Consider the following 26,532-nt stretch of genomic DNA (forward strand, 5'->3'; position numbering starts at 1 on the left):
AAAAATTTAGGTAGGTGGATAACGTCTTTGAGGTAAGTGGCAGTCTGGGGACTCAAGACTTTAATGATCTCAGCAGCACCGTTACCCATTTAAAGAAAATCAGTATTTCTTGGATTGGAGGTCTCTTGAGTTATTCAGAAGGAACTGTATCTTTGAAGAAGACAAAATTATTATGAATTCCTTCTAATATTTGTGAACAAATCTTTGAAAAAACAGTGCTATCAATCATATATTTTTCTAACTTATTTCATACAGAAATATAATGCATTTTTACAGGAGTTATTTTATCTTGAAACAAGACTGATTAATAATTTTTAATGAACTATAGAGATGAATCTCCCTCTCCCTCCTCTTTAGGTGTTAAGAGATTATATTAATTTCAGCATATGAGTATGGAAGAAAGTTACTGATTTTGATTCTTATAAGTTTTAACTCATACGTTGGGAAGTTAAAGAATTCAGGATTTTCAAAACAGAATTCCATCCGATACTCTGATCAGAGGAAAGTTCCCTATAAGTGGAAGGCTTCCAAATTTGTTTGCCTCTCTATGAGCCTATGACCCAAGATACCCTATGAGCACAGGCATGCCTAAAGATGTGGTAGTCACTGTCATTCTGAAGATGATAAACTGTTGAAACAATAGCAAATGTATTGCAAGGATCTCCTGATACATAAAAGTACCTAGGAGAAAAAGAATGACATGGTTAAATAAAGACTATTTTTTTTACATTTATTCCTCAAGTCTCTGTATGGAACAAAGGATAGCATCTTTGTAAAAGCCATGCTTCAACTTATTATGTATTTTATTCCATGCATGAATCAATAATGCATAATATTATTTTCCTTGGAAAAATAGAAATGGATATGTTCTCCCCTGTTGCCAAAGTGACAGTGTTCAGTTTATTTTCAATCCATATTTTACGCAGCTATAACAAGCATAAAACACATTTCCAAGGGGTGTAGAATTGTTTTCATATGCTAAATTCATTGTGTTATAAAGTTCCAACAATTGCTAGCCATTTCACAGACTCTTATTCTTTAACGTTTATATAGAAATTTACAACTACCAATCAGTGGGCTTACTTTTCCCTGGAAAGTAAGAAAATTTACCTTAGTTCCCACCTAAATTTAAACACTCTACAGTAATAAAGATATTGTTCAGAGTAAATTATTTCCTTTAACTGAGGAATTATACAATCATTTATCATAATGTCCAGATATTTTTCTTACTGATATTGTAACTCATCCATTTAACTGTCATGGAAGTCCCTGCATCTATGCTTCTAATTTAAGTGAAAAGAAAATAACTGGGTGGTCACAATATCTGAGGTAAAACAAAAGAGAAAACAAAGATTAAACATAATATATTTGCAGCAGAAAACAAATGTGAGACAATCTCAGAACTACACTGTGTAACTGACATACTGAGTGTTTTGTGAAGAGTCACGCTTTCAAATATTTTATTTTATTTAAGACATTGCTCTGAACACTGGAAAGATTTGTCCCCTCTAGTTGATGAGAATAAGAAGGACCATCACCAGTACTTTAACAAAATTACTAAGATTTTCTTTAAGAAGTAAAGAACAATGGATAAATTGATATATGTGAGTTTTCTCTTTTATATTATCTCTAACATTCTCTAATTCTTTTCTTCTGAGATTCAGGTTTGATACTGACAATTTGTGGTTTCCAAAATTCTATGGACAATACAATAAACAAGAAGCAACATATTAACTTCCCTGCTTCTGTTTTATCACGAGTTTAATTTTATTTTATTCCCAATCAATATATTATTATTTTTTAAATTATCCCTTGAGAAAGTGATTCATATATTGACAGAGAGTGTTACCAGTTGCCAAACAACACAGTTTTTAAATTTCCCCAAATGGAAATTATAAGTAAGAAAAATGCCACTGCAAAATAAATTTAAAATGTTACAAATAAAAACAGGAAAAAAAAAATGCATGTGAAGATGGGACCTCCAAACTTGGTCATTTGAAATATGTGACCTGTAGCAAGTTATTTTCATATATGAAATGGTGGAAATATTATATATCTCAAGATACTATTGTGAGCGGTAAACAAGATGACCTATATAAAGCATTTAAGCACATAAGAGTTTGTAGACTAAAATTTTGGAGTAAGTACAGCAGGGGCTAAGAGCATAAGCTTAGTCATATTTGGGGTCTTATCTTGGAAATATTATACCCTACAAGATTGTATCAAATATACCAATGTTTATGAAAAATCATAGATTATATGTTAAATATGCAATAAATCACTGTATAATATGTATTATAAAAAATATATACATATTACTTGTAATATGTATATGTATATACTTGTATTATAATATATACATATATACATGCAATACATATATATTATATTTGTGTATACAAATATATGTATTTGTGTATACAAATATATATATATATACATATATATAAATACAGTGTGTATAATGTATAAATATGTAAATATATACACATATGTTATGTTTATATATATAAATATATACACAAATACATATATATACACAGAGAGAGAGACAGAAAGACAGAGAGAGACAGAAGATAGATATGTATCATCAACTTTAGCCTCTCCTCATGACTGTGTTTCTATAAATGTGTATTTCACACAGATGTCAATCGAAATCTGCTTCAATATTTTGGTCCCAAAATCCTTAGCTTATTTTTAACCAGAATATATTGTACTGCCTGGTCAATGACTTGGATTCACAATCTTTAAGCCCTCCTATGTTTTTGACTCCAAGCAGCCACTGCTTAAACCACCCTTTTATACCAGTTAGCTAGTGAAAACATCTGTGTCTATATTCCACTTGATTTTAGTACTCCACTAAATATACTTTTGCTGCCGATCTGCTATTGCCTAGTACTGTGCAAAAATGTGTTGAGAATGGCAAATATTTCCATTCAGCCTGTCTTTGGAGATAACACTAAATGATGAAATCTATAAGCTCCTGTAATTTGCATTATCTCTTCTTGACTCACATACTTGTGATCTTTTTATTGTCTAAAAATTCAAATATCACCGATGCTATCTTTATTTTTCCTAGACTATGTTTTTTAGACTAATGTAACAGTAATATATCCTATGTTACTTTTCCCAATTCATGAAAATTCACATTAAGCTTCAAAACTACAAAATGTAAAGTCATTCTATGATCATTTTGATTATTTTTAAGGCCTAGATATGTGAAGATGTACCTACTTCAGAAGTGAGCAATATAGGATGAATTCTTAAAGGACTGATTTCTATTATTCCATTTCTGAAGTTCCTCATTAATCAAAGAAATACAGCATTTTATACCAATATTAAAATACACTGCATTATTTTCTCATATTTCTCTTTGTTTTTCATCATACATTATGATGTGAGTATGGATTTTAAATTTGTCTCCACAGCTCTGCCTTTGAAATAAAGAAATACATTTTATATATTAGAAGAAGAAAGTGCCTAAGACTTTTGATTGACTAATATAATTACTCTTGAGAGGAGAGGAAAGCAGAAACCTAGTTTATTTTGATGTTTGCCAGCATACCTAAAATGCCAACATGGAAGAAGCTCAGAAGAAAAATGCTGGAATCTTTCAGATGCTAAAGGGAGTAGGATAACTAAAAGCACAAAAAAGACAGCAAAATCAATAGATGTGCTGATCTATTCACTTTTATTACTGAACTTTGGGGTTTCGAGCTGAATTTCAGCTATTTCACATGTCCCTAGATATAATGAAGGGATGATATAGACTTCAGTAAGTTATGGGGTTTATCTCATACATGTGAATGCCTCATAACTTATTAGCGCCTGAAGCTATAATGAGTTATGCTACAGTTTTCATACAGAGCCTCCAAAGCTTGTAACTCACTAAAACCCTGGGCAATTTCATTTATTTAATGCCTTTTTAGTATTGGAGTTTCTAATCTAGAATTTGTTAATTTTTTTCATAGTTACTGGTAGTGTCCCCTGTGGTATGTTAAATTCAAAAGGTCGTAAGTCCCTATATATTTGGCTGAAGTGAACATTCTTTGCCACAACAGCTAAAGAATAATATTTGGGGGTGGCACACTAATACATCATGTCAAGCTGACATTTATATCATGAAGTTTACTGTTTTCTGGTGTTATTGTTCATAATATAAGCCTTTGACTTGTTTGCAATCACAGGTTGGTAGGATATAGTGTTCTGTTAAGCATCTCTGGTGGTAGTTTGCAATGAATATGTGACTGCTCTACAAATTTTCAGAGATGTTTTGCCCTTTCATTTTGGTAGGAGTATTGAGAAGATGATAAAAGGCTCTATTCATCAAACGTTGTTTCTGTGGGAGTATCTTCAAATTTTCCTGGATTCTTTTTTCAGGTGGCTAGATGTGTATATATGTGGTTCATCATTCTGAACAATAGCCCTGAACAAAATTGCATTTGTTGTAACTGATTCTTAAAAAAAAGTTGTATTAAAAGTGTTCTTTTGGACATAGTAAAACAAGATTGCTTTGGGTTAGATTTGCTTTTTCAGTGTTTCACAGTTTTTAGTAAGTTTTGCCATAAAATGAACGGACAACAAATAATGAAGAAATTCATTAAGTGCTAAGACAAATCATTTTTTAAAAGCAGTTTATAATTATTTTTATGAGAAAAATTATTTAACTTAATAAATAAAAGTGTTCTTGAAAGAATTTAGCATTTTCTTATTTATAACCCTATAAAAGAAATAAGATTTTAAGACCTAAAAACAATGACTCCATGATTAAATATGTCTACTTTTTAAAAATTCTTTTCATTAATGGTTACCTGTCTGGAGGAACATATACGTGCAATTCTAGCCATAATATACACTGCTTATATATTTTGCCATACATAGAATAAGTTCCTACTCTCCTTAGTATATATTCAATAAATTCAAATCAATTTTACAGGAGACTGAGAAAAAGCATAATTAAGAAGGACTTTCTGCCTGGGAACAATATAACACAGTCTATCACAAAGTCAAATGTTAATTATTTTTTAATCTTCTTTTTTTACTGGAATATCTATACAACTTCTTTCCTCTATTTCTATGAGCATTTGAGAGATGACAGAATTTGTATCTTACATTTGAAAAGCATTCATATTTGCTAATTCCAAAGCAAAAGTCGATTTAAAAAAGACCTACTTAAAATAAAGTAGTTAAAATCCCTAGAGATAACTAGCTTTTCCCTTAAGAAGTCAGCTGTAATCCAGAAAAGCAGATAAACACCCATGTCACAGAACTTGACAGATGTAAAATTAAGTATTTTTTAAGTTAAATAATTTTCATAATAAGTATATATTTATAAATAAACTGAAAACAATTTAGTCTACTATTTTCCTTATTATGGGTGATTTCCCTCTAATAACAACTTTGTTACTTTCAATTTTATGTTTGTTTCTAAGTGTTGGTCATTTTACATTAGAGAGTAATTTATTATACTAGAAATGCAATATAAAACTAAGTGTAATGAGATGCCGACAAGCCAACAGGAAAACATTATAAAGGCAAATGAACAAAGACATACTCTAGTAAATACTAAGAGCCAAACTACAAGAAAAATAAGTTGTTTTCAAAATAACGTGGAGCTGTTTGATTTTATTTTCTTACCTCCATTGTCTTCTTGCCATTTAAAAATAATCAATTAATTATTTAACTAATTAAAACCTATATAAACCTGCTGAGTACGGGCTTGAACCAACATTTTAGTTTGCCTGCTGATTTTAAAATAAAAATAAAACCAAACAAAGTTTTTTTTGGTTTGTTTTTGAAATGAGCCAAACTGGAGGATGCTTTTATGTTTTTACCTGGAAGTATATCTGACTACTATCTTAGTTATATAAGTCATTTTCAAAGTCCACGTAAATACCAGATCTAGTAGGACATAGTTTATACCTGGATAAACTAAAAGTAGTAGGCATATTTAATATTTTAGAAGCAAAACAATGCAGTGTTAATAAAAATATCAATTTTACATTATCTTACAATTCTTAGATTATGTGGTCAATTGAGACTTGTTTGTAAAACGTGTCTTACTAATCTGGAATATTGGCTGATCGAACTTACACAAAGAGTACATTGAACAACCTGTGAATGAAAAAGATTTATAAAAAATAATTTTAAAATGATTAGAGTTCAAAATTATTGGAATTTTAGAATTAAAAAATGTTAAGCCCCTAATTAAAACTGAAGATGAGGCCTAGAGAAGTTAATTTAACTTGATTAAGGATATAAAGTTTATTAAGAACAATAATGAGATTAGATATCTTTGTATATTCCTAGGAATTTTTGTCTCATAATGTAGTGAAAAATAAGGACTTATTTCTTAAAATGTTATTCAACCAAAATACATGTTTCATATGTATAGCTTACAAATCACTAAGTATAAATTTAAGATATAAAGTGTGCATGTGTGTGTGTGCATGTGTGTGTGCGTGTATGTGTGTGTGTGTGTGCCTAAAACTAAAATGCATTAAGGAAAATATGGAATACTATATCCATATTTGTGTCATTTCTCCAGCCTTAAAGGAAGACATAGTAAGATTGGTCATGGTACCAGTATAATCCTAATTGTATGTCATTATTTTTATAGGTACCTAAAGCCAAGATGTTTCTTGGGAAAATTTTTTGAAGCTGCTATAGGAACAGGGGTACCTACTAGCTACTTTATCTTGATGAACATATCACAGCATTCCTTTCAATTACCTTACATTTATTTTATTTTAACTTTTTATTTTATTTATTTATTTATCTTTTTGAGACAAGGTCTCATTCCCTCGCTCAGGCTGGAGTGCAGTGGTGCAATCTTGGCTCACTGCAGCCTCCGCATCCTGGGTTCAAGTGCTTCTTCCACCTCAGCCTCCCAAGTAGCTGGAATTAAAGGCATGCACCACCACACCAGGCTAACTTTTGTGTGTTTAGTACAGATGGGGTTTCACCATAGTGGCCAGGCTGGTCTTGAATTCCTGGCCTCAAATGATACTCCACCTCGGCCTCCCAAAGTGGTGGGAGTAAAGGCATGAACCAACAAACCCAACTCATTTTAACTTTTATTTAAGTTCAGGGTACATGTGCTGCTTTGTAATATAGGTAAACCTATGTCTTGGGGGTTTGTAGTACAGATTATCTCACCATTGAGGTATTAAGCATAGAATTCATTAGTTATTTTTCCCGATCCTCTCCCTCCTCTCACCCTCTATCCTCAGATAGTCTCCAGTGTGTGTTGCTCTCCTCTGTGTGTCCATGTGTTCTCATCATTTAGCTCTCATTTATAAGTGAGGATATATTTGGTTGTCTGTTCCTGTGTTAACTTGCTAAGGATAGTGGCCTCCCGCTCCATTCATGTTCCTGCAAAGGACATAATCTTGTTCTTTTTATGGCTGCATAGTAGTCCAGAGTATATATATTTCACAGTTTCTTTATCTAGTCTATCATCAATGGGCATATAGGCTGATTCCATATATTTGCTATTGCAAAAAATGCTGCAATGAACACACATGCATATGTATTTTATTTCTGTAATACTCTTATTTAGAAACCTTGATACTAGTCAAGAAAAAAAAAAGCAGTAGGAAAAAATTCATCACTATATACAAACCTTTGTTACTATGTCTCCACAACTGAACTGAAAAGCAGTGATCTAACTCGACTACTGGTGTCCTCATGGACTATCGGAAATAACCTAGATATTTAGAAAGGATAACTGAAGAGAAGAGTCCAGAAGAATGCTGAGGCATTTATGACATTCCTATCATATGATAAAGAATGGGAATCTTTGAAAATTAATCTCTTTGTAAATTCTTCTTCTCATGTTTATGAATGGAGAAGTACAGTGATGTCTTTAAAAACAGATAATGGCTTATAGATATATTGTTCTTTCTGTGTGACAAATAGGGCAAAAACCTCAATAACTTTCACAGACATACACACATAAATGATATACCTAGAAGTAAATGATATATGTGTCCACATATATGAAAGAGCATGAGAGTGAGAGAGAGTGAAAGACACAGAGAGAGAGAGAGAGAGAGGTAGGGAGAAATAGTAGGAGACAAAGACAGAGAGTGTTTGGAAATAGAGTTCAAAACACCTTCTGTGAAAAAGTCAATATTGACCACAAATGCATTCTTCTGAAGATTGTACAACTAATGGTCAAGAATGTAGTCTTCAAATCTCTAAGTCTACAGATTTAGGTTTCAAATCCCATTTAAGTCACTCACTATCTGACCTTGGTTAGCCTCATTGTATCTTTGTTTTCTCATCTGTATATAGGAATGATGATGAGAATGATAGTTTCTTCTTCCTAAGTATGCCGGAATAAAATGCTTAATATAGGTAAAGGACCTGACAAAGCATCTGCCATTTAGGTCACCCATGTTTTGTATCCATGCTTGTGGATTAAGCAATTAATAAATAGGTGTTCAATTCCCTCAAGATATGTGTGAAATATGGATAGGACATGTACGAGAAGTGACAGGCTAAAAGGCAAGTAAGCCTCTGTTTGAGGTCCAGATCCTTTTATTCTTTGTAGCTTAATACAATTTGATTCTCTAAAGCAAAGGGCTTTATAGATGTCTTCTAATCAGTTCTGCTATTTTCAGCCATATATATATATGTATATACATATATATATACACATATATAAACACACCCACATATATATAAAAATGTGTGTGTATTTATATGTGTAATTTTCTGAGCTACATTCAAATCTTGCTTGATTTTAAATTTATCAAAAAGGACCCCTGGATGGGTCCTTTTGAAAACAACCATGTATATTTAAAAAAAAAGAATTTGCAAATACTATGTATAATAACCAATGTGTATAGGGATATACATATTTGGCTAACTTTTTTTTTTATTCTTCCAGATGGTATAAATGGTGGTTCTGTTTTTTTGAAGGTCAGGTGACAATTACACTAACTATAAACATTCATTCAGTGTGTACAGGAATGTACACATTGGTGCTTTCATATACATTAGGTACAAATACTTGGAAGAAAACATTTTCTTTTTGTATTAGATAGTGGTTATAAAAGTGTTTCATTACTATATCCAACTTAGCAATAAAAGTGTGTTGCAGATGCTTTTCTGTAGAATTCAGATGCCTGTTAGATAACTGCTATAATGATGCCCTGGCACAGCAGAATTCAAGCAAAGTAAATTAATCCACCTTCTCCCAGCAGTCCACACATGGCATACAGGAAATGTCACCAGTGATGTGCTGTGGGAGAGAAGCCTGTGGGTGAATGGCTATTTCCTTTCTTTCTAAAGAACTGTAAGTAAAGTAATTTGTAATCAGAGAGTTTGGGTAAACCATTATTCTTTGCTTGAGGGAAGGCCTGTGCTTTGTTTCATTCTGTATAATATGTATTTTTATATATTTTTATGATAGTAATTCTGTAAAATATGCATGATGCATTATATAGGTGCTTATAAATAAATTGGTACATTTTTATCCCATAAAATCACATTTGTATATTCTAATGTCAAAAAGCATTTGATCATTTTAAAAGTCCTTCTGATGTCAGAGATTGTTGTTTTAGCCTTTACTTTCTATCTTTCAATCATACAATTAAAAAATTGCCCAACACTCACCAATCAGTGTCTCAGAACTATTAAGAATATTGTAACCTATTTAGCAACAGTTTTGTTCTCTTATTTGGCACAATGATAGGAGAAGATATCTGTGAGTTTTCACTTGCTTTAGAAAAGGACACATCACAGAAAGCTATTTCACTATAGTGATAGCTTAGTGCATTAGTGGGTACTTTGATCTTTGTTGTTTCAAGCATTTAGATTGAGCTACACTTCTGTGGGGGAGGCCATTTATTTTTCTAGGAAAAATATTTTTGAGTCATAATTTACTCTAATTTTAAGAAATAGGGTAGAAATTTGGATGTCTTTATTGGCTAACTTTTTTTCATTCTTGCAGATGGCATAGAGTGGCTCTTTGTGTTTTGAAGGTCAGGTGACAATTACACTAACTATAAACATCCATTCTATTCCACTGCTAAGTGATTTCTACTTTAAATTGCTCCTAAGTCTTTTCTCACCCACCTTAAATCCAATATTTATTTTAACCTTGAGCTGCCTAAGACCTTTAATAGGAAGCTTCAAAGCATTTTAAAAATCGTATCCTTTTTAAATCTTTCTCATTTGAATGCAAGTGCCTTGAAAGCTCAAACACTGTTGGTTGTTCTTATTGAAGTTTATAATGCTTTAGATATTCAAATCAGCTCTATGTCTTCCATTTGTTATGCAAATCTTTAAACTTTATATACTGCATGGTTTATCTACATTAATACAGCTTTCACTAACAGGTCTTACTAGCGCAGACATACACTCTAAAGGTGCACATTTTTAGTGTCTTGAATTACCATAAAATCATAAAAATAGTGTGTATTGCTTTACTCTGATCAGACTCAGTTTTATGTGGTTGTTGAAAGCCCTTTTACATTCCATTCTATGTCTGGAGGTCTGTGTATAAAACTGATTCAGAAAAAGCAAAGTGAAGACACCTGCTGGCTTATAGCACAAATACTAAAATATCTTAGAGCCTGCTGAAAGGAGAATTGGAACAATATGTCATTACTGAAGGCTCACTTGCAAGTTCTAATGTATTATAATGAAAACAGTATGACAAACCTAATGAGACAGTGAAGATTTGGGTAATTGTTCCTACAATGTATGGTAACTTTTCCAGCCGTTATTGGCAAACATAAAACCTAATGAGATTTTATTAATTTAAATGCAGTACATCTGCAAAACATTTCCTTCCTTGCATTCTCCTCTGATAGTCTTCCTTTCCACATGGACTTGATCCTTTTAAGTTAATTGTTCTGTATAGTACACTCTCCAAACAAAACACTTGACATAAATGTGGATCAAACTTTTTCCATTTATTTTTGTATACATTGTCCTGAAGCACAATATTACATTCAAGCTTGGGAAGGCTATCAACATAACATCTAATAATAGCATAATGTTTGTATTTATAGTAAAACTATTTTTGCTAGAATCTTCTGTTATTTTAAAGCTGTAGTAATGTCATTTTTTAAAATTTGTGATGGGAAAAAATAATTTCCTGTTATATTCAATCATATGTTTTAAATTGTCAAAACACTAAAGATGAATAAAAAGCAGTGTTCTGCCCATACAGGACCTCTTATTCAAGTAATCAGTATTTGCTAATTTTTAAAGTATTAAACATGATCAGCAAGCTCAGTCTACTTCTATGACATCTACAAGAAACTTTTTAAATGTCTTTATATAGTCAGCACAAATACATTTCTCTGAAAATGAAAATATTTTCATCTGAGAGAATTTTTTAAATAGCACTGTTTAAAACATGGAAAGACATGAAGAGAATACTAATTTGCTACTGTTAATCTATAATTCCTGTCTATTTTCAGTGTAATTCAATTTGTTCTGTCTTTTTCAAGCTACAGTGTCATACACACATGATAGGTGAAATTTTGACTTTGCAGCATTAGGTGAAAGAACATTTCTTGATGAAGGCACCAGTAACACATTGCCAGCTTGTGGTAGAGAAAGCAATAGAGCTGTCAGGAAGTTCAAAAATTATATTGTCTCTGCTAGAATAACTGGAAAGAGATCATATTCACTTTCCCCCTGAGTTTTGCAGGTCATTTTGGATTTACAGTACAGCATTTTATTATAGTTTCAAAACTTTATAGAAAACTAACTTGTCTGTTTCATTGTTATTAAATGTTTTTTCATGCAAGCAGATACAATTGAATCAAAATATGTTTAAATATTTTTGTGTTATTTTTCTAAACTCTGATTATCAACCTCATAATTTAACAGAGGGCTAATCATCATTTCATAATTTACACTGTAGCTGAATACATTTTTCACATGATAAACAGGGTAGAATTTGTAGAATACCTTGAAGATTAAAGTGATCAGCAATTTTTCAATAATCTTTTGAAGGTTTGAGTCAAAATTGACGCCCCCACCCCCGCCAAAAGGAATGGATTGGCACTAAATAAAATACATCATTTTGGCAATGAGTTTAGAGCAACATGTTCTTAAATTTTTGTTGGGTTTTATGTATATTGCTTCTTTTTTGTGTTTTTAAAAATATGTCTGTTTCTTGGGAGAAGCATTTCTTGGAAGGCATTATAAAACAAGTTCTTCCAGAGTAGACTAGGTAAACATATTGCTTTTTCCTCGCTGAAATTGAGAGGTGATTATCCTCTTACTCAGTATACTGTAAGTATACAATTTTATTAATGCAATTTAGGATATTTTGATGTAACATCATCTAGTGGTTTCCTTCATTCTGTTACAATGTAATATCTGAGAGAGGTATATTTTTGTTGTAATAGACAACAAAGAAAACATTGGATAATGAAATTTTTATGAATTTCTGTTGCCAAATATATTTGAATGCTGAAATTTTCTGGTGGAAATATTATTAAAGACTGAGATCTTTGGATTAGTATTCTAAACATGGTTTTATATTGTTATCTTTTGATGCTGTTTTATTTACTCTGTAAATATGGTTTTAAGCTTATGCTCATACCAAGCTTTTCTTTTTCATTTTATTACATTTTAAAATTTAATTTTATTTATTTTAAGTTTCAGGATACATGTGTAGGATGTGCAGGTTTGTTACATAGGTAAACTTGTGCCATGGTGGTTTACTGCACCTATCAACCCATCACCAAAGTATTAAGCCCACATGCATTAGCTATTTATCCTGATGATGTACCTCCCCCTGGCCCCAAGTGTGTGTTATTCTCACCTCTGTGCCCATGAGTTCCCACTGTTCAGCTCCCTCTTAGAAATGAGAACATGCGATGTTTGGTTTTCTGTTTCTGTGTTAGTGTGCCAAGGATAATGGCTTCCAGCTGCATCCAGGTCCCTGCAAGGGATATGATCTTGTTCCTTTCTGTGGCTGCATAGTATTCCATGGTGTATATGTACCACATTTCATTTATCCAGTCTATCATTGATGGGCATTTGAGTTAATTCCACGTCTTTGCTATTGTGAATAGCAGACACTCTTTTTCATTTAACCCTGAATGTTCTCTTCAAAAAGCATAATGTATAATAGTAACAGGCATATTAATTGTGTCATTACAAAAGTGTGAAACATTAAATTATGCAGATACCTATGGTTTTGTTCCTTTTTAAAAAACAGTAAGTGGTCTTAATTCTGACTTCGTATTTTTTGTTTGTTTACTTCAGACAGTCTCACTCTGTCACCCAGACTGGAGTGCAGTGATACAACGTTAGCTCACTGCAACCTTCATCTCCTGGGTTCAAGTGTTCTCCTGCCTCAGCCTCCGTAGTAGCTGGGATTGCAGGCATCTACCACCAGCCACACCCAGCTAATTTTTTGTATTTTTAGTAGAGAAAGAGTTTCACCATATTGGCCAGGCTGTCTCAAAAGTTTGATCTTAAATGATCTGCCCACCTAGGCCTCCCTAAAGTGCTGGGATTACAGGTGTGAGCTACTGCACCCAGCCTGCATTTTTAAGATACCTTAAAAATATATTCCACAAAATACATATTAAAGATTTTAGAATTTATACACATTTTTGAAAGATTTTTCTATTCAATTATTCAATATAAGTTTCACACATTCACAATCTCACATACACATACACACACACACACACACACACACACACACACAGATTGAGGACTTTGGTTGGATGAATCGTTTGGTTCTTTAGTGATAACAGTTAATTGAGGTAAGACTGTGAAATAATTCCTCAGTTACCAATTTTTCCTACCTTCCTTAATCAGAGATAGGAATCCTTCCACTGCAAACTAAAATATAATGAACATGCAATAAGAATTATTATTTTTCATTATTGTCTTGGTTTTCCCATAAGGATTTTTAGGAGCTGAGACTCAACCCTCATATACATTTTCTTCTAAATCTTTGCACTTTGGGTACAATGAGATGAGAACAAACTGTTAGGCTGACCTTGCTACAAATTCTATATGCAACTTACTAGCTCTGGGAGTTTTGGCAAGTGCTTAAAAAATTTTGATCTCCAGTTTATCTATCTATAAAATCAAGATGAAGATGAACACTTTACAAGATTGTTGAAAATGTTATGTGAAATAACACGTTTTATGTCTGCCACAAACTTTGGCACATAACAGAGTTTAAATAAATGCTCTCCCCTCCCATTTTTAGACTTTTTTTTTTTTTTTTTTTTTTTTTTTGGCTAATTGTAGGTTAATGCAACTCAAACAATTCCTGCTCTTTTCATGATCACAAAAATGGATACCGTGACCATGTGCCACTTCCATACCAGTTGCAACAGCCCATGCTCTCTCTAAATAAAATAATATTTATTTAATAAAAATTTACTTCCACATTATGAAGAAAACACTCATAGATACGTTTAAAGTTCATTTTCTTTTTTTCCATTCCCAGTCTCTAGCAACCATGCAGATTTTACCTTTGCTTTTCTAGATTCTTCCCAGAGACAAAGCTGCAATGCTAAATGTGTCATAGAAGAAGCCCTGTCTTTAAAAAAAAAATGGTTTATGCAAGAGGCAAAAAAAAAAAAAAGTGTTTGTAGGAAGTTGCCAAAGATCAAAATGAATTTCCTACTTAGCTTCACTGTTAAATAAAATATGTGGTTTCCACACTTCTAAGAAGACAGGATTTTACTTTTTGGAAACTAATAAAAAAATACTGATAGCAAGCAGTGGTGTATTAAGGGTGCAGGAAAGAGGAAGCAGTCTAATATGGTGAAGATAAGAAAGTGGATTGCTGACAAATAATTTAAAAATAATAGTAATACTGACTAAATGTCAGACCAACCTGGATCAATATCTTTGTAACAAAGTTGTGAAGTGTTTTTCAGTCATCATGTTGAAGGTCACATAACCTGAGCATGCCCAGATGGACCAAGTGTGCAACCATAGATGGAACCTAAGTGCTCTGAAGGAAGAGTGGGGGCTGAATTAAGAAGCAAGCACCCCATGGCAGGATCCAGCCTTGGCTTAGATCAATCCAAGAAACAATCAGATCATGCCTCATTGCCCTATGCTTATAAAACCCTACCCAGCTCCTAGCTCTGGAAGATAGATTTGAGTGTTTTCTCCCGTCCCTTTGCCAGTCCTTTGGCAATAAACCTTCCGCACTGCAAAACCCAGTGCTTCAGTGTTGATGGATTTCCATTGTGTGCAGGCAGCCGGGCCTAGTTTCGTTCAGTGACAACTATAGTAATTATAAACAATGCCAGTGATAAAATTCTTATTCGTTCTGTGAAGACTATACCTACCATACTACTTACGTTATCGATGGTTCTCAAAATGTGAATATGGAAAGCATTCTTCTGATTTATATTTAGAACAATGTCAGTGGTCAGTGACCTGTGGAGGGTTGTTGGGGTGTATGTTAGGTGACCTTATTCACAAAGATTACTTAGGTCATATAAAGCACATTTTTGCAGTGAAAAGTATCACATATGGTCTTTCTGAATATCATATGCATACAAAAAATGTAGTTAGCCTAATTTGCCCTGGGAACATATTTTAGGTTTAATTTTTGCTATTGTGCTTGTCCTTGACAGTATAGCAAGGCAATATCATTTAGTGCTTAACAAAAATAACCTACCTTCTTCAATAACAGCTGATCCTATGGTTCAAGAAAGACTTCACAAGATGTATTGAGAGATGACTAAATTTTTTTGTCCATTTACTATGAGACATCGCTCCTAATTCATATGCCATTTTATAGTAGTTGAAAAATGTGTAATAAATTCATAAATTAAATACCACTCCAACTAAGAATAATCAATCAAAAATGACAGCTGATTGATTTCTTTTGTAAATGAGAATATACTTATTGTTTAATTGATTTCAATATGCTTAAAAGGTGATTTGAAAGTCATATATTCAAAAGAATATTGCTGCTGTGTTAGTGAGAATTTTAAAAGTTCAAAACTGTGACTCATTGACTGACTGGAGATCTTTTTTGTTTTTTTCCTGTCAAGAGAAGGAAATTTATAATATAGTCACTTACAGTAAGAAAAAACTTTAAACTTAAGAAGTCTCCGTTTTTAATTTTATCAACAGTTTCTTCCCAGCTACTTTGGAGTTTGAATCAAATTATTTCTTTGGAATGAAATGTAGAATGCTTCCTATATCATGAAAAAAATTATGTGAAAATCTCCCTTGAATCCCATGATTACAAAATTTAGGTAGCATAATAGGCAAGAAACAGATGGATTCACAATGCAAGAATATTTTTGAATAAACATTAATACAAGTTGGAATAAAATTCTTAGTAAAATGCCATTTTAATCATGTTAACTGTTGTTGACTTTGCTACTTAAAACTACTTCATAGATTCTCAAAAGGGGAAAAATTAGGACAGAATATGATGAATGTATGACATTTAACTCTATTATTTACAATAAAGTCATTTCCTAGAGAAAAATAGTGTTTTTGTTTCATGAGACATAGTCTATAAATACTATTTTTAATTGCTTTTATGATATTTGAGTAAGTTTATTACATATGTCTACTCATATTCTTATTCTAAAATATGTTTCTTAGTTTGTATGATAACCTATTGCATAAGGGCCCACAGTAAGGATTTTTTTTTCATCTGGCTTGGTAATGATAAGTGTTTAATTGACCATTTGAAAAAGCAAGTTATTTCTGTAGTGGACTAAGCTAAGGCATAATGGTTAAAGATCTCTGACCCTCTCTCTCTATACACACACATATAGACATAATGGGAGAGAGAGAGAGAGTGAGAGAGGGAGGGAGAGAGAGTGAGCTAGTTTTCAATGTCCTCAAATTCATATTTTCCTGGTGTTAACATATTACTACACATGAAGATAAAATTGTATGAAATGTATTTCTTACTCTGACAGAGGATTGTGTTATTATAATCATAAACATATGCTTTGATTTTTGCCAGGCATGATTTTCATAAACGACTGACTTAGGTCTTTATAACATAAAATAGCAGGATGGAAAGGCATACTCCTTCTTACCTCCTTTTCTATACTCCAGTCCAGTAGAAATGTATACAGAAAAGGTTTGAAAATCCAGCCATCACATTTGCTACTATAGGTACTTTAGGAGTATGTTGCTTATCATCCCTGCACCTATTTTCCCAATGGTAAAATGGAATTATTTATACGTTTTGCACCCAAGTTTGTGGGAAGTACGTAAGTTATAACACATGGTATATTTTGTGTGGTCAGCATTTCAAGTAATATTAACTGCTTCACCCTTTCCCTTATTAGAGCAAAAATGATAATGTATTCTTAAATTCTGCAAAGTAAAATTTTAATTTATAATATTGAAACTCACTATTCCTTTGTATTTACACCCATGTCTTCCCTCATCTTCACATTCAATTCCTTACATTTCTTTACACTCCATGGGAATTTTCTGAGCTATGCCTATGAGGTATGCCTGAGTCCTCTGCTCTGAGGTCTAATTTGTTTTCTCATAAGAAATGTAGAATTTTGAGATGTGAAAAGACTTTAGACATAAAATGTGAGCTCTTTTGTTGCAGAAAACAAAATAGGCTATAGCGATTTGCCTAAAATTATGCAAATGGTGAGGGGTAGATTTTAAACTCAAACCAGTATTATTTTTGTTTCTTCCTGACATTGTTTTACATCAATATATTTTATAAATGCCTTAAATATGATTTTTCTCCAGTGACATGCAGCAATATGAAAGAGTCACACTGAGAAAATTAAAATTCATTGATGATGTTGGATTCCCAGTCACAGAGAGTAGTTGTTTACCTGATGTAGCAATTCTGTCCTCTAAATATAAGTTCCAAAAGTTATAGCTATGATATGAATGGATTATTTTGGCCTTAAAAAAAAAACTTGAGGGAATTACAATATTTTTGAATTTCATTACTGATGTGTTTTCCAATTGTCCCTACCCCCTCTTCATGGGTAATATGTGATATTTTATCATTATGATATAAACTGGAATATTTTTCTCATTAAAAAATTAGCACATGATCACTGAATTAAATACATCAATACACATCTAAACATACATACATTTAGATCATGCTATATGTATTTTTCAACCGAAAATTGCCCTTATTTAAAAGTACTCATACTATAAAGTATGAGCTTACTACAGGCTTTTGAGAGTCTGTATAATATTTTTTATATAAATGCATTATTTTATATAGTATATTAATCATTTACAAATTATATATTAACAGACACACACACACACCATCCTCTACATAAACAGTTCTAAACATATATGATTTTATCCTTACAGTGAATTATTGAAACAGAAATTTGTATCCCTAAGTTATATGACAATTTATAAAGCATTAAATAAATGTTATCTCCTAAAAGCTTGCACCAATTTATATTTCCTTATTTGTCTGATTAATCTACTGCTTTGATGATATTTGTTTATTCCTATATTGCTACTACCTAGAGTTGGAACCAAATAGTCATGTCTAAACTTTATTTAATAATAGCTTTTGCCTGTTTTCAATGAAGGTATACTTTCAAGGGAGAAAAAATTCTATTTTTCCATAGATATTTTTCTTTTCTGATTCTTAAACTTTCCTTCAAATAAGGCTATAATTACTGTTCTTCAATCTGCAAAATGTTACATTGGCAAAATTAGGTCCCTGAATTTGGGGGAAGACAGTATGAAGGAATCCCACCTACTTCTTACTTCTCTGCAGATTGAGTCTGGTAATTCTCAGACAAGACATACATATTTTGATAAATATGAAGTGTTGTGTTTTTTGTGCTTTGTTAGCTTGTTGTTTGATTTTAAAGCTGTAATTGATTATTTGCCTTACTGAGTTTTTAAGTATACATTATGGAAAATTCTGGATCATTTAAATCTATACTTGAACAAAAACAGTTAGTTTTAGATGTTTTAGCAAATAAAGCATTTGACTTACATCTGTAGCACAAATAAGTAAATAAATAAAACACACCCCATGGTGTACAAAATCATTTCTCCAAATTGATAATGTCTTTCCTTAAGATCAGAGCCAAGACCTCTGTTCACATTTGCCAACTGATGGCTTGCCAACATTTCTTTCCCTCTGACAGCTTTAATAATATGCCAGTAGATTTCACCACAGGATACAGCTAATATGGGTAATGAGTGTCACTTTTCAAATCAAAATAGAAATAGAAAGTAAAAAAAAAAAAAAGTAAAAATATAGTTAATTTCAACCATATATTTATATGTATTTCACTAAATTATCCACTCTGATTCCATTCCAATATTAAATTATACAAATAAGTATTCTTTTCAGTTGGACTATTTTTTTTTTTTTTTGGTCTAAAATCTTTTAGGCATACCTTTCCAAGCATGCTATTATCAATGACACTGAGAAGTATAACCTCAGAGTAATAGAAAAATTGATAGGGCAATGTCTTAGTTAAGGCTGCTATAACAAATTACCATAGACTGGCAGGGCAGCCTAAACAACACACATTTTCTTCTCACAGTTACGGAGGCTGAGAAGTCCCATTTTAAGGTACCTGAAGATCCAGTGTCTGGTGAGGACACTATTCCTGGTTTGCAGATGACTGTCTTCTAGGTGCATCTGCACATGGCAGAGAGAAGAGAAAAAGTAAGCAAGCTCTAGTGCCTCTTCTTTCTTTTTTTTCTTTCTTCTTTTTCTTTATGAACTCGAATCCCATTCCTGAGGGCCCCAATAGCTTTGTCTAATTATCTATCGAAGACCTACCTACTAATACCGTCACACTGGGAGATAGGATTTCACTATATGAATGTTGAGGGGACACAAAAATACAATCAAAAAACAATCAGCAGTTTTATTATTTGATCCATTACTCAGCTGTGCAATAGTACCATATGTGTGAAAATTAGCTATAGTTAAGTGACACCTAGAAAGAATTGATTTTGTTTTGAATAAACTCAAATGATAGAAGTATTTCACATATTAAGTAAAATAAGTCTGTTCTTTAACTCTCTATTTTTAAGAATCTCTCACTTTTATGTAATATAGATGTAATTGCACTTGATAATTTACAATCCTCCTTTTTAAAACTATGAAGACAGATTATTTTGTGAATGAAGAATTTGGTCCAAGCCAATCCTTTGTCTTTGGTTTAAAGTCCCCAATTCCTCCAGTGTTTTGAAATTATGTGATTTTTAGGACTTTATACTATTTGGCTTTTTCTGTGTTTCATGACATATGAGCCACTGAAATAGGGTTAACCAGTGCTTTTTTTAGAAATGCTTTGGATATCACTTACCACTCTGAAGTATACAATTATGGGTTACATAGCCAGAACACAAGAGAGATGTACATACAAAAATATTTAAAAACTCTTTCACTTTAAAAATATTACAATTTAGGATTCAGACTGCTTAAAACAAATCATAACGTCTGGGCGCAGTGGCTCACGCCTGTAATTCCAGCACTTTGGGAGCCAGAGGTGAGGAGTTCACGAGGTCAGGAGATTGAGACCTTCCTAGCAAACATGGTGAAACCCTACCTCTATTAAAACACAAAAAATTAGATGGGCATGGTGGTCCGTGCTTGTTGTCCCAGTTACTCAGGAGGCTGAGGCAGAGGAATGTTTGAACCTGGGAGGCGGAGGTTGCAGTGAGCCGAGTTCCAGTTTGTGCCACTGCACTTTAGCTTGGCGAGAGCTCCATCTCAAAAAATAAAAATAAAAATAAAAAAATAAAAAAATAAAAAAAGGAAGAAAAAGGAAAAAAAAAAAGGTCATTAGATGTGACTAATGTAGAATAATACCACACAAACATGAGAAAAAGCAGTTGCAGTTTCTCCCCAAAATAACTGCTATGTAATTCCAAACAGATTCATCTTAGCCTTTTGTTGTTGTTGTTGTTCAGCCCCAAAATGCTTTGATCTCCGAAGTTGTAAACTCCTCCAGCGTCAGACTCTGTGAAAACCATCCTTGCATCTGCTAAGTTGGCTGCATGTATTTCTCTCATGCTTTATCAGAGGGTTGCAAGATGGCCTGTTTCAACACATTCTTTTCATAAAATATGAACAGAAAATAAATAAAATAACTTGTAGCCCCTTTCCTAGGGGCTACAAGTATATTATTTCCCAGAAATAATATACTGCTAACTGATATGAAATGGAGATTTTCTTTAAAATAATCTTTTTACTTAAACAAGTGATTAATTTGGTAGGATCGCCATAAAATCAAGGTGGCTGTAGTGATGAGTACAAGAAAAATCTTTATAATATACTCTGTACTTTTTGTGTCTTTGAAAATTTTCATATTAAAAATTACTTTAAAAGTATCTCTATTTTTAGAAGCATTGACAAGCTATTTGTGTATATATTTCTATAAAATATGTCAATTTCCTGATGTAATGGGTGCCATCATTTTACTAGGCAACATTTACAATGTTTGAATAATACTATTATTTCTTAAGTTTCATTGTGCTTCTATCTACCACGCTTCTTATTGTTTTGGTAACATGTAATCAGAAGTAAAAAGGCAGTTTCAAAACCATTTTTAAACAATGAGAGTATTTCCATTAATAAGAATTTTATATCACAGACATGAAGTCACGGTCTTTTTTGGTGTGGTGAGGGTGTCAGATATTCTGTCTACATTTTCTATTATTAGAATGAATGTCAACACAGAGGAAAGGTTGTTCATGCTGTCACAGGGCGTATACTTAGACTACGTCTGAACATTATTTTTCAAGAAGAGTGTTCAATGATTTGATCACTTGTCAGAAGCATCCCACTGAAAAATCTGGCAAAGCCTTCAGATTTCTTTTCTTTTACATCGAAAAAACAATGAACAAAGGCCTCAATCTTCATGTAATATTGAAATCCAAGTATTTTTTTAGGCAGCCTTCTGAATATTGGGACTATATAGAATTTGGTTTAGCCTTTACTCACCTCCATCATTCCCATTACTAATTTTATTATTACTGTTACTACCACATGCTTAATCCAATTTAATCCAATTTTGGGGAGATTAGGAGTTGTTATATAATTCAGTGTAAAAAACTTTAAAAAGTACTCTTACCACTTTATATACCAGACAATGCTGATAAATATATTGTGGAGAATATTTTTAAGTGGATAGTATCCACAGTGGTATATCTACAATTTTTCCTAAAATTGCCTTCTGTCATTCATTTAGCCATTCTGTAGCTGAAAATGTAGCTTCCAAAGTACTCCTTGTAAAAAGGATATCACAATATGGTAACTTCTTCCACCTCACAAGAATGTTGGGTAAACAAATGAGATAACCAATGTGAAAACCCCTTAAGAATTTCTGGAACAAGGTGCTGCAAGAGTCCCATGTATTATTATATATTATAATTTGTCAGATTCATAGGAGATATATATATATATATATATATGTATCAAACACATTTTCTAAAATATGAATATGCCATCTTATACTTCTCAAATTATCCATATGAATGTTGTATGGATATATTCTTGTGCTATTTCATCTTCACACATTATTTTTACCTAATGGAGGAAAATCCATGTATATTTGCATAGACATGGGAAATATCAGAATGGATTGGAGATGCAGATCCAGCTTTTCAACTTCTAATGCATGAAAAAAAAATATGTATTTTTCTTTGGTACATAATGTAGATACATTTAAGTGTATGCTCTTGGTCTAATCACTTAAAACTTTACATGCAGAATTAGACTTCTTTGAATAAAATACATAAATGGGTTATTATAATTTATTACAGTAATTTCACAAAACCTCAGTTTTGACCCATGGTTATATCTATAGAAAATTACACTGCATTTACCAATTTAAAAATATAATGTTACGTATAAAATTTTTCTTTTTGGTGTCACAGAGGAAAATTAGTACTGGGACAAAGGATCTCTCAGCAAAACAATTCTTTCTACTTCCTGCATAAAGGGTACTCCCACTAGCAATCTTGCCATGAGAGTACAACAAACAAAGGAAAGCAGACATACTCATTTCTTACGCAGTTGGGGTTGTCCTTACTGCTGTGTCTGATCTCCGTTGGCTGGAGCCACTCCTCACAATCTAAACTATAACCCGACTAGCTAATAAGTTGAAACTTCTAAATAGGTAAAAGCAATGGAGAGCAAAAAAAGGTAGTCTGAATAAGGAAGGGACATAGGCTGTGAGCTGTACATGCCTGTGAGCATTTCCAGCACAGATATCTTGGTTAAAGAACAAGGACACAGAATGTACTACCTGCCTGTAGGCATGTCTAACAGCTACGTAGGATTGCACTTTTAACAAAAAGGCAAAAAGGCTTTAGGAATAAAGTGTTAAAACAAACTATGTTTCTTAAAAAAGAAAGGAAACTTTGAAGAGGAACTTTTTTTTTTTTTACTTCCCACATATAATAAAGGTTTTAAGCAGCCAATTCTTACCACAAACTACATGGTAAGAGATATCTGCCTTTGTCCCATAATTATGTCCTCATTCTAGCCTGTTTTGGGTTTTAACTTGTATTTGAAGAAACTTCTCATTTATTAATTTAGTTCTGTATTCTGATTATCTCCTACAAAAAAATGACTTAAAAAGACACATATGCAACTTTCTTACATTGAGGTATAAATCATTGCTAAAAAATCATTGGTAGGGAGATTTGAATGTTAAGATGGATCAAAAACTTAAACTTCTCGCTCTGCATGATTGGTGAATTTCTAGTCTATGATTACAATTTGATACTACATAGGATGTAATAAATTGGAATGGGGCAAAAGTAATATTGACAGCTATTATTTTCCACCCTTTGTTTAATTCTTACCAAATAGTACTGCGAAGATTTGCAAAATGCAAGGGCTCCATGAATTCTTATCAAAGGGATTGGGGGACAAAACACAACAAGAATGATCATCCTGAAATTTCAGAATGCCATGTTTAGTTTTCATGAAGTCTTCCAGACAAGGGAGAGTATTTTTATTGTATTATTTTTTTCATTAGGTAAAATACCATTGGAATGGTCAATAACATCCAAAAAATGTGTAACACAAGTTACTTTAAAATTCTGAAGGATTTTTTTCAGATTTCCAATACTTTAAAATTCTGAAGGATTTTTTTCAGGTTTCCAGTTTCCTTTTCAGAAATCTAAGCAACTAAGAAGCAAATAAGAAGTTAGAAATTTTCAAAATATAAGACTGAAAAAACATTTTCCTTATAACCTTTCTTACCAAAATACAATTTTGATACTTGTCACATGTAGGATTCTTGCAAGATATAGTATTCTCACAAGAGTTATGAGTGAAAAATTCAGGTAGGAATAACTGCCTACTTTTCCTTTCTGCACACATTTCTCTTACTTTTTATTCTCCCACCTGTAATGCTATTCTTTAAACTTACATGTATCTGTGTGTTTGTCTCTGCCTGTATATAGCAGAAATTTTTAAAAACATGTTTCCAACCTGTCTCTCATCTATTCTTATTTAAAAGATAGGAAAATCCATCCTTAGAACTAAACTGAAAATAAAACATCCACCATACCAGACATCTCTCTCACCTATCTTCAGATCTATTGTGCTATATTTAAATCCCAACACTTAACGCTTTCAATACACATACTTTACTGGAAAAGGGACTTTTGCAAAGGGTGGAGCCAGTAGGTGAATTTATGATGAATTTGGATAACTACCAAAAGCAAATTTGCAGGACATAATCTAGACTCCCACAGGGGAAACAAAAACTCTTCATATCAGAAACTCTTCATATCAGAGCTGTTGGGTTTTTAATAAGACAATCAAACCAAACCAATCAAACAACTCATTGTTTCAAAACCTGAAGCCAGGTTTTAAAGCCTGAACCTAGGCACAAGCAACAAGGCATATGCCCTATTAATGATACCAAAGGCAAGTGTTCTACATGTTGTAACTTGTTCAGATAATAAAGGTGAGAAAGTATGGATTATTTTTCCTTTGTTTTCAGATTACATCTTCCATATTTTCTAGCAGCAATAATGACTTATGATTGTTTTTTAATCTACTGATATCTATAACTATTTTATTCTAACTTGGTTTCATATGCCATTATTGTAATTAGCTAATGGGATTTGCAATTTTATTCTGGCCACTTATAACCATTACCATTGCCTCATCTGCACTTTGTTATAAACACAGACGCCTTCATGATTTTTAAAGTATAAAATCAACATTCAAATAGGATTCTCTTTATTTAAATAGACTTATTAGAAATTTAAAGCAGACGAAGATGATTTCAATGAAATGAATAAATAATTAAGGCAAATCTCTACACTTGTCAGAAACTCCATATTAAGAATCAGGTGAGGGGAGACAGTCTTCTGACAGAGCTGTCATTTTTTTTAGTTAAAGGTAATGTTAATTTTTTTTTAATCTTGATGTTCTTTTCAAGTTTACTTGATCAAACCAAAAGCCCCCCAAAAAAGCTGCCAGATAACTTACACAGGTAATAATCAGAACCTTTAATCACACATAAAAGAAGCCATTCAATTCTATGTTGCAAAAATCGTCAGCTGGTTGGGAAGGCAGATTTTTGTACTTCAAGCTGTTTTAATCATTGATCAGGTTATGAAATAAAATAACAGATTGCATTTTACAAACTGGTCACTAGCAATGCCTCGTCAGCAGACCTAGACAATAATCCCAGAGTGTTGTAGGACTGCAGCCGTTAATAACCTGGCTTGTTAGTTGAAAGCTGGCAAAGTCTCAAGCATTTAAGAGGATTACTGCTATAAGCCATATTAATTTTTTTTCTTAACATTCAAGTCCATGGTGATGAAGAGCTACTGTAATAGAAATAGTGAAGTCAAACAGAAAACAAAACCCTCTGCAATTCCTTTTTTTTTGATTGGTGACCGATTTTACGAGAGGAAAATAAAAGTCGGATTTATCACACAAAGTTGGAATGTTAATTTTTGAAGAAACAATTTTTAATTGCAAATCCTGCAAGATAAAATAAGACATTATTTTAGAGAAGCCTTCCAAAAGAATTTATTTCTATTAAGACTTGTTCAAACAGATTTTTTTTTAAATTGGTCTCTTTCTCACTTACTATAGAAAGAATTAGGCAGAAAGCCCAATAAAGTTAAAGCTTCTAGCTTTTGACCTCAGAGAAATTTATCAATCTCATGTCACAGGCAGCAGAGTATGAGTTAATATTATAGATGCTGGGCCAGAAAGTCTGAGTTTGCATTCTGGTTTCATCATCTTAGGGTAATTGCAAGGTCTTGGGTAAATTATATAACCTCTCTATACCTCAGTTTCTTCACCTGTGAAATGGAGAAAATAATAGCACCTAACTCTTAGAATTGTTATAAAGTTACATAATTTAATATTTGAATAATTCATAAAGCAATACCTCATGTATAATAAATACTATATACAGTTTATAAAATTTTTAAATGAAGATATAAATTTTAGAAAATATAAGTCAGAGTAATAATAAAATAAATGTTAAAATATAATGACCTTTGTTGGTGGATATAAATCCAAATTAGAAAATAGTTATTCAATTAAAATTATTCAAATAATACAGTTTT

Source organism: Saimiri boliviensis, chromosome 16 (assembly GCF_048565385.1).
Source record: "Saimiri boliviensis isolate mSaiBol1 chromosome 16, mSaiBol1.pri, whole genome shotgun sequence".
Lineage (NCBI taxonomy): Eukaryota > Metazoa > Chordata > Mammalia > Primates > Cebidae > Saimiri > Saimiri boliviensis.